General features: G+C 36.3%; 1 long non-coding RNA gene across 1 annotated transcript; it reads left to right on the plus strand.

Moving 5' to 3' along the window:
* The first annotated feature begins 4,419 nt into the window (after positions 1–4,419).
* Positions 4,420–4,956, plus strand: LOC111420637 (uncharacterized). Its single transcript, XR_002707104.2, has 3 exons — positions 4,420–4,515; positions 4,587–4,757; positions 4,819–4,956. It is a non-coding gene; the product is annotated as an uncharacterized lncRNA (long non-coding RNA).
* The last annotated feature ends 4,141 nt before the right edge of the window (positions 4,957–9,097 follow it).

Consider the following 9,097-nt stretch of genomic DNA (forward strand, 5'->3'; position numbering starts at 1 on the left):
CCTAAGTGTACGTATATCGCCGAAGGGTCATGGCAATTTGATACTGTACAGTATGAGATATGGTCTCTTGATCCATATGGATCAAATTCTTTTTCACTGCATTTTTACACCGATATTGATGGGATATATTCCTGAGGTGCAACATATATCTCGAAATAGATTGTATCAATTCTGTAACTACTTGGTGTTTGCTTTTCTTTCACTGTTCTTTTACAAAACTTTATCTTCCCCTTGACATGTCATTAATTGCTTTTTATTGTAGTGCAGAAGGGTCACTGTATTTTTGTCGCATTTGCGTTCGAGGCATTTTTCATTTTTACATACACCTATTAGCAGTTGAATTTTTGATTTTTGTGTACATAAAATATTTGTTACTTTAATGTAATTTAATGAAGTGATACTAATGAGTCTCACCACATAGCTTTTTGCTCGAATGAATCTCACTTTATAAGATTTGATATTAGATGGACTCTTTTTTAACCCTTCTGAGAACGACTCTTTAGCCGTCTTAAGAGACGCACGGCTAAACGGAATATTTGTTATTCAGTGCTAGATTCTTGTATATTTTTATTGAGCTATAACGGACTCTGCTTTTCCCGTATTCTGTAATGTTACATTACATTGACATGTTGCATTTTATGAAAAACAATATATAACAATAATATTAGTATAATGCAAAAATTCTCTCGTATAAATTAATGTACACAAAGTAATTTTCATATTAAAAACTTTTTTATTTATTCATTTTGGTACCACAACCATGGAATATTTGTTATCGTCGAAATCAAAGCTTCGAAAGCGGCGGGTGTTCGCCGGGTGGAAACGAAGGGGTCGCTTTTATATAATTCAATTTCATGGTTGAATCCTCCCGTTCGCCCTCCTCGCGCTCTTCTGGCCGTTTTACATGCCGTCTCCTCTACAGCGAGTTAGGCGTCGCAACGCGGGCGCCATTAATAAACGGCGCCGTTTATACCTAATAGGCTTATATTAAATAATCCGCTGGAAAATTGGTTAAAAATTGCCGAGTAAAATCCAACATTGGCAATCACCAAAAATATTTTTTACTATCAGCAAATTCGTTTATCGATGTAAATTTTATGAAAATGTGGTGAAAATTACATAAAACAAATTGCGTAAGAGCAGACCTTTTAATGCAGTTATCTGTACGAAAAGCAATAAAAATAAGGATGAACAGAAAATCACATCACGTGAAGTATCGATGTAAAAGTATTAGTAAGTGACCTCGGTTCAGTGTTAAACATGATACCAACCTGCACTGGTCATATCATGTTTTGGAGCCTCAGATCTTTTGACTACTTTAGCCATGGTCGCACAAGACTTGATGCTGTCTAAGAAATCCAACATACTAACGATAACCAAATCTCCTTTAATATATATTCAACATGATCGATATCAAAGTCAGCAATCAAAAAGAGATATTGTTTGAAAAGCTATTTTTCTTATGTTGTTCTAGAGCATTTTTGAACGCTGAAACTTCAAGTGTGCAATCTGCATTGCAATTGAAAATTTTGACAAATTCAAGCAAAATCCTATCATAATTCTAAATACTCTATCTATATATTATATAGCATTTTCCAATTACCATCTTAGATTATAAAGACACGTGTACGTTTTCAAATTACCAATTTATGGGGTGGCTACAACGATCGGTGTCCTATTCGCTTACAAATGAATTCGCCCTGATAGCGTTGATAGTCTGTAACACCCGTTTCGCGCTTACGGGGATAGAGTTTCATACCTGGGGAGAAGTGAACGTACCCTTACAAAATTAAGAGTATCATTTTTGCCAATCTGCTGGCAGCTAGTAACAGAACACTTTACCATTAAGGGTGACTGAGAGGACGAATAACTTTATAAGGCGCGTTTTGTGTCATACCCCTACGGTACAATTTTTCTCATAGAAAATTATGATTAATGTACAGTTTTTTTTTTTGGTATAAAACATTATCGATTTTTCCAAGACTATATTATAAGAGAATTGCTTAGTTGGTAAAAGAAGCATAGAAAGTAAAATTCCTGGAGGATTTGAAACCTACTTTCGAAACAATACTTGATGTATAAATAACAGTATATTTCCATTTCGTCCAACGGTACTTTTCAATTCCCCATGTGATAAAACTCGATAAAACGGTTCGGTACTGCGAAATGGAGGTAAGCTCGACGCTGCGGTACAAAGCTTTCATCCGTTTCCGGCGGCGCGGACGCCGTCGACGCACGCCGGCTACGGGGAGAGGATCAAGGAGGCGATGCCCCAGGAGTTTAAACCGCAAGCAGAGTGCCGCCGTAAGAGGTCGCCACCGCATTTCTGATTCACGCTCTCTCAGATCCATTAAACATTCACACTCCGGGCAAGGATTGCTCCGGCCGATCCTTTTGCCTATGTTTCTCTCTCCCTTTCTAGCATCAGAATTTGGTGACGCCCAATTCTTCCCCGCGTTTCTATGTACGTGTTTGAGCATGTTTGAGAGGTTTCGACATCTCTTATAATTACCGGATCCAATTCGTTTAATCCTCGTTTCCGTTTTACGACTCAATTATTCAGGTGTTAAACTTTTTACCCTTACTCAAATAACAAAAACGTTGATTCTTTTTCAAATTGAACTTTCGCCATGCTGTATGCTAAAGCAGCGCGGGTCGATCCAATTTTCTAAGCCATAAACCGTACCGCCATTTAAAATTCCGCAATTATAATATAAATAGATGTCATTACCGCACTAATAACGGCGCACAATCGTTTAGTGCCGGCCCGGGCCCCACGGGTGTCGTGCGCGTAATTTATTAATAGATGGCATTAGGAACGACGCGCGTGTGTCATTTATTTCGGCCTCCCTATTGCAACTATCAACCCTCCTCAACGGACAAAGACTATAGTAATACACACCCCGTACCTTATTATTAATGACGTATCGAATTTTATGCTTATTACGACAAACGTTTGGGAAATACATTCAGTTAATATATGCAAAAAAATTATTCTAATTGGGTAAAATAGTCTAAAGATTTACATCTTCACCTGGTCAAGCCGAGGCAGTTTGCGGATGAGGCGTTATAAGTTATAACGCCTCATCAACATAATGACCAGTTGCAGTTGCAGGCGATCAAAACTTTTTCGAATTTAACAACAAGTTTTACAAAATGCAGGATGGGCTCCCCATGGGTTCACCCATATCGGGTATTATTTCAGAGATTTTTGTTAATTCCATTGAACATGAACTATTTTCTAGTAAATATCACATCTTTACCTCAGACATAGTATTTTACGGTCGCTACGTTGATGATATCTTGATCGTATACCAGGGCAACAATGCTAAATTACATGCCCTACTGAACATTATTAACAACTTGTCCAACCTTGAATTCACCATAAAACTAGAAAACCAAAATAGCATAAATTTCCTCGACCTAATAATCTCCAAAGATTTAACAGAAAATAAACTAAATTTTAACATATACAGAAAACCTACTACCACAGATGCCATTATCCCAAAAAACTCATTTAATTGTAACAGTCACAAAGAAGCATCATTTCGTTTTATGTTCGACAGATTATTCAAAATACCCCTACAATTCTCCGATTTCACCACCGAAGTTAAAAAAATTTTAAACATAGGTTTCAATAATGGCTATAGTTTCTCTGACATTCAGCAGATATACAATAAAGTTCATAAATCCCATATTAACAAACTAATATACCCCCATTTTTCAGCCCCTTCCACTTTCCTCGCAGTGCCCTATATACCTTCACTTCAGCATGGTATCGGTCAAAGTCTGAAAGAGTTTAATATCAACCCCGTTTTTATCTCTGATCAAAAAATTGGTCAAATCTTGAATAATACTAAACCCAAGATTGCCCTCGGTGCGATGAGCGGAGTCTATAGCGTTGCCTGCTCCGACTGTGACAAGCTCTATGTAGGTCAAACTGGCCGTAATTTGATGGTCAGGTTCAGGGAGCACATGAATAAGGAAAACTCAGCCATATATAAACATTTAAAAACTGAAAATCATAACACCTCCTTCAACAACGTGAAAATTCTTAAACAAGCTAATAAATCTAAAGAACTGGATTTGTATGAAGAATATTACATTCATATCAATAACGTAAATAACAATTTACTTAACGATATTACCGATTTCAACAATCATAGGCTCTTCCTCAAATATTTGTAGTTGCTTGCACCTGATCCATCGCTTTACCCTTTACATAGATAGTTTTAGAATAAATTTCAGATATTGCTAATGTTCATTTTTATAATATTTCTCTGCTTTTATAATGTAGCTTTCATAGAATAATACCACCTTACCACGCATGCGCCGACGTCTTTTGCGACCTTCCAACATAACCCCTATCTTAAAATTCGTCTAAGCGCTTCACGCCAGATCGTACTCTTTTAATTTCTTTTTTTTGTTAATTTTTGTTATTTTAGTTAATAACATTAATTTTTGTGTTTTCTTGCGATATTTTGTTGAATCATATTCTTTTACAACGAAAAATAGGTAAATTTCACTAAATCTCTAATAATTTAAACTAACTACGCATTTTTGCAGTTAACTTTCAAATAAAACAGGTTTTAGGGAACAAACACGCTCTTCAAGCAGTTTCCCTAAATTGTAACACAGCCATTTGGCTTTTTAACTTTTTTTATATAAAAATAAAACAAAATAATGGATTTAGCTCCTGAAATCGCTTGGTGTCCCTCCGATTTGTTTCCCCTTACGGTTGCTCTTCTATATTGACGGTAATTAGATTTAACTTTTGTAAACATGTTATTATTTTTTCTATATTGTAAACTCTTTCAGTCGTGCCTGAGGAAGGTTTAATTGTAAAACCGAAACAGCTGTAGCACCGATTTGCCAGTTTAAATAAACTATTTTTCGTCGTACATTCAACCCCAGGGTAATTTAATTTAAAACCTTACGATGAATATCGAATCTCAACTCTCTAAATTAAAGTTGCAGGTTGGTATAATGTCAAACACTTCATTTGGTGCTGAATGTGGTCACCAGATTAAGATTGGTATCATATTAATCACTGAACCTCGGCTGCAAGCGACCTCAGCTTAAGTATTGATTTGATTCGTACTTTATCCATCTGGTGAGGTTCACGTCATTTTATGTATCCTTTTCTGTAGGCGGTATATACAGTGTGTTAATTAATTATTGCAAGTATGCAACCAATATCACAGTATTGGTATTGCAATACGCGAATTGTATACAGGTGTCCCGTATCTTCCGCAGCATATACCATAACATAAGTTTTTCCGAAATGTTTATAATAACCTGGGAACTGTTTAAAGATGTCCAATAGGCCGGTTCGCCGCGCCGTTCACAACACATTTCTCACGTGTACTCACCAATAGATTCGACACGGAAAGAGAAATAAACTTTTTCCGCGAATTCGTGAATCCGCTATTGGACATCTTTAAATAGTTCCCGTGCGGTTATTATAAACACTTCGAAAAAGATTTATTAGAAAAACACTTCAGAACAGAGCTGGGCAGTAGTTAACTAGAATAGTAGTTAACTACGTAGTCAACTACTTTTTGTGTAAAAGTAGTTGTATTCTAACTACTTCGTTCTTCTACTTATTCTAACTATTTTTGTTTATTTTAATACCTTTTAAGTAATTTAACTACTTTTAAGACAGTTTAAGTACTTCCAAATATCTAGTATGTACTTATGTACAGGGTGTCCAAATTTCGATGGGTTTGCAGGGTATCTCAGTTATTATGAAAGATAGACTGAGCTACTTTTTTGTCTAAGTTACAATGGCGCAAACTAAATTTTTATAGCCCTCTTCGTTTTTGATATACATGGAGTGTTTGAAATTTACGATTTTTAGACACCTCCTGTATCTTGGCTATCCGGAAACTTAGTAAGAAAGTAAAAACGGGTTCTAATAGATTTTTTCACGTGGAATCCAATGGTGCACGTAAAATTTTTTTAGTCATCATGGTTTTTGAGTTATAAACACAACTCAAATGCTGAATACTCAACTTCTAAAATACTCAGCTCTGCTTCAGAATAATGTATCCTACAATTGTATAATGCTCTAATACGAAAGATACGTGACAGCCAATATTGCAATAACAACACTGTGATATTGGTTGTATACTTGCAATGATGATGTAGGTTACGATAATTAATTAACACACTGTATATACAGGGTGATTCATTAGCTCTATGACAAACTTTGGCAGATGAAAGGTGATGCGATTCTAAGGAAAAAATGTTATATGAATATGGGTCCGATTCATTTTGGTTAAAGAGTTACAAGCCTTTGAAAATTTTACACAGTTTAATAGGCAAATGAAAATGTAACATAAAAAATAAGTTTAAAAATTACAAAAATTGTTCGAAATGTCCGCCTTCAGCTTGAATGGACGCCTCACATCGACGAAGTAAAGATTCTATCACACGACGTATGATATTTGGATCATTCCGTATGCTATTAGCTGCATCTTGAATTCTGTCCAGTAGTTGCTGACGGGTAGTAATTTCTACATGGTACACAAGCTGCTTCATGTGTCCCCAGAAATAATAATCCAGCGGATTTAGATCTGGGGATCGTGGTGATCAGACTACTGGACCTCCATTGCCAATCCATTTGTTTGGAAAATGTTCATGTAACCAAGCGATGACTTCTCTTCCTCGATGTGATGGTGCACCATCGTGCTGATACCACATATTTTGAACGATGTTAAGTGATACGTCGTCGATAAAATCTAAAAGGTTATGTCCCAAGAAATTTCTGTACATATTTGCATTTAAGCGTTCATTTATCACCCATACATGTAGCAAAGAATTGTTAAAAATGCCACCCGAAACGTTTACACTAAACCGTTGCTGAAATCTTCCTGGTCTAATTGCATGTGGATTTTGCAAGGACCACACATGTTCGTTATGATAATTATTTATGCCGTCCCTAGTGAAACAGGCTTCATCAGACCACAGAACTTGGGAAATCAAGTTATTATTTTGAGCATGTTGCTGAATAATCCAGTGGCAAAATGCTAAGCGTTGTTCAGTATCTCCAGGATGTAATGCTTGAACATTTTGGCGATGAAACGGATGTAACATGCTCGCTATATGCCGAGTACTAATTGAAGGGTCGTCAAGTACTAAATCAATAACACGTTCTTCATTTTGTACATTCACGTCGTTTTAAATATCAACAAATGATGGTTTGGATTAATAATTTTATCAATAATTATTTAGTCTTACTCGAGAGCGAACAAATTTGGGAAGAGGCGTGCTTGGTGTTCGTTAGTGGTCTTGCAAACGATCCAAACCATCATTTGTTGATATTTAAAACGATTACTACGGTAAGCCTATTGATTGTACCGCACATGGAAAGAGTGACTTATATTTTATGTTGACATAACCAAAAAGGACGAAAGCCTCCGAAGATGGCGTAGATCGCCGAAACGCGTCAGGCAGAGTTTTAAATTATTTATCAATAAATATTGATAACAAGGATCCACAAAATGAGAAACACTGTATATAGTCCTACTGTTGGTCTGCATATATTTTCTTGACCTATTTAAAGTTTTTTTAAATAAAATTTTGTAATGGATATAATTTTTAATCCTAATTAGTTTGGTTTATAAAGAATTCTTTTTTTTTTAATGGAAAAGTGAAAAACAAGAGAAGATGATTTCGCCGGTTCGCGAGTAAATATTTAAAGGAATCGTCTAAGAAATTGGAAGGCGCTGAAAAATTGAATCAGCTAATGCGGCCAAGTTTTTAACTCGACCAAGCGCTTAATCGCTACGAAGAGGAAGAAAAAGAGGTAAAGACGATGGAAAGAAAAGAAAGCGAAGTAAGCGAGAAGGGGAAAAGGCCGAAGGTTTCTCAATTATTCACCGGAATCCCATCAAGTTATAAACAGTTTTTATGGCACTTTTAAACCGGAACGACATTGTGCCCCGCTCGGGTCTATTCATATTAAATGGAGTTAGGCTACGTCAGCGCTTTAAAACTGAATAATTGAGGGCGCTATCCTCGCAGGTGCCATTGCTGTTCCAACATAGCCGCCTACTGAATTTCTCCCGCTACGCGCTGCCACCGACAGTAATGTTATCGTTATAGCTATCCAGTGTATTATTCACCCTACATTACAAACTCAGGGTTCTAACTCGAATAGCTTGTCCTAAGTACGCGCTGATTGTCTGTTCAAAGTTAACCTTATAAATGAGACCCCATAAAATTATGATATCGCGTATTAAAACAAATTCGTTTGGTTTTATTAGTATTTTCATCGACTGTATCGCAGAAATTATGTTATCAAAATTGGATACTTTAAAAATTGATATAAAAGTTCTTGTGTATGTTCATATTTGTTAGGCTATAAAACTGGATGGATATTTTGGTTAAATAATCGTAAAAGCGGAAAGCTTTTGCGGCCGTCGAATGAATTTTTCACTCTTGGGATTTACGATGTGCTCGGAACGCGGCAATTTTCGGTTGAAAATTTCGAAAGCGACCAAGTTAATTATTTGTGTTACATCAATTTAATGTTTGAGCGATGGCGATGTAATCCGCGCGAGCGAGTAATTTATCGTTCCCGGCTTTGCCAGTAATTCGTTAATTTAACGATATTATCCATCGTATTAACCCGTGTTTATTCGCCCGGCGGGCATAAAATTTTCACCACCCACTCAATTCGGTGTCGTCGTCGTCGTCAGCTGTGAAAACAAGAAGCTCCTTTTCGAGACTCTCTTGTAAAACTAATTATGATTCGAGTTTCTCGACTCACTCCACTCTTCTCCTCCATCCGGCAACGACAACGTCCCCGCGACCAAATAGCGCCTCCAAATTAGGTGTTAAAATTTCATTTCGCGACCCCGAAATAAGAAAAGTTTATATTACGTTTCCGGCACTTCATTATACAGTCCACCTAATAAGCGAGAGTTTTCAAAAGGAAGAAATTTTATTGTTGTTTCATCCACTTCTTCTTCGGATTTCGTTAAAAACCTTTCCTTCCATCTTTGAATTTCATTTAAGTTTATACTACCTCCTCTAATTTAGATAAGTAATCCATCTTTTTTATTCTTGAATGCGATTTTTAACGGGGAGA

Source organism: Onthophagus taurus, chromosome 2, assembly GCF_036711975.1.
Source record: "Onthophagus taurus isolate NC chromosome 2, IU_Otau_3.0, whole genome shotgun sequence".
Taxonomy (NCBI): Eukaryota; Metazoa; Arthropoda; class Insecta; order Coleoptera; family Scarabaeidae; genus Onthophagus; species Onthophagus taurus.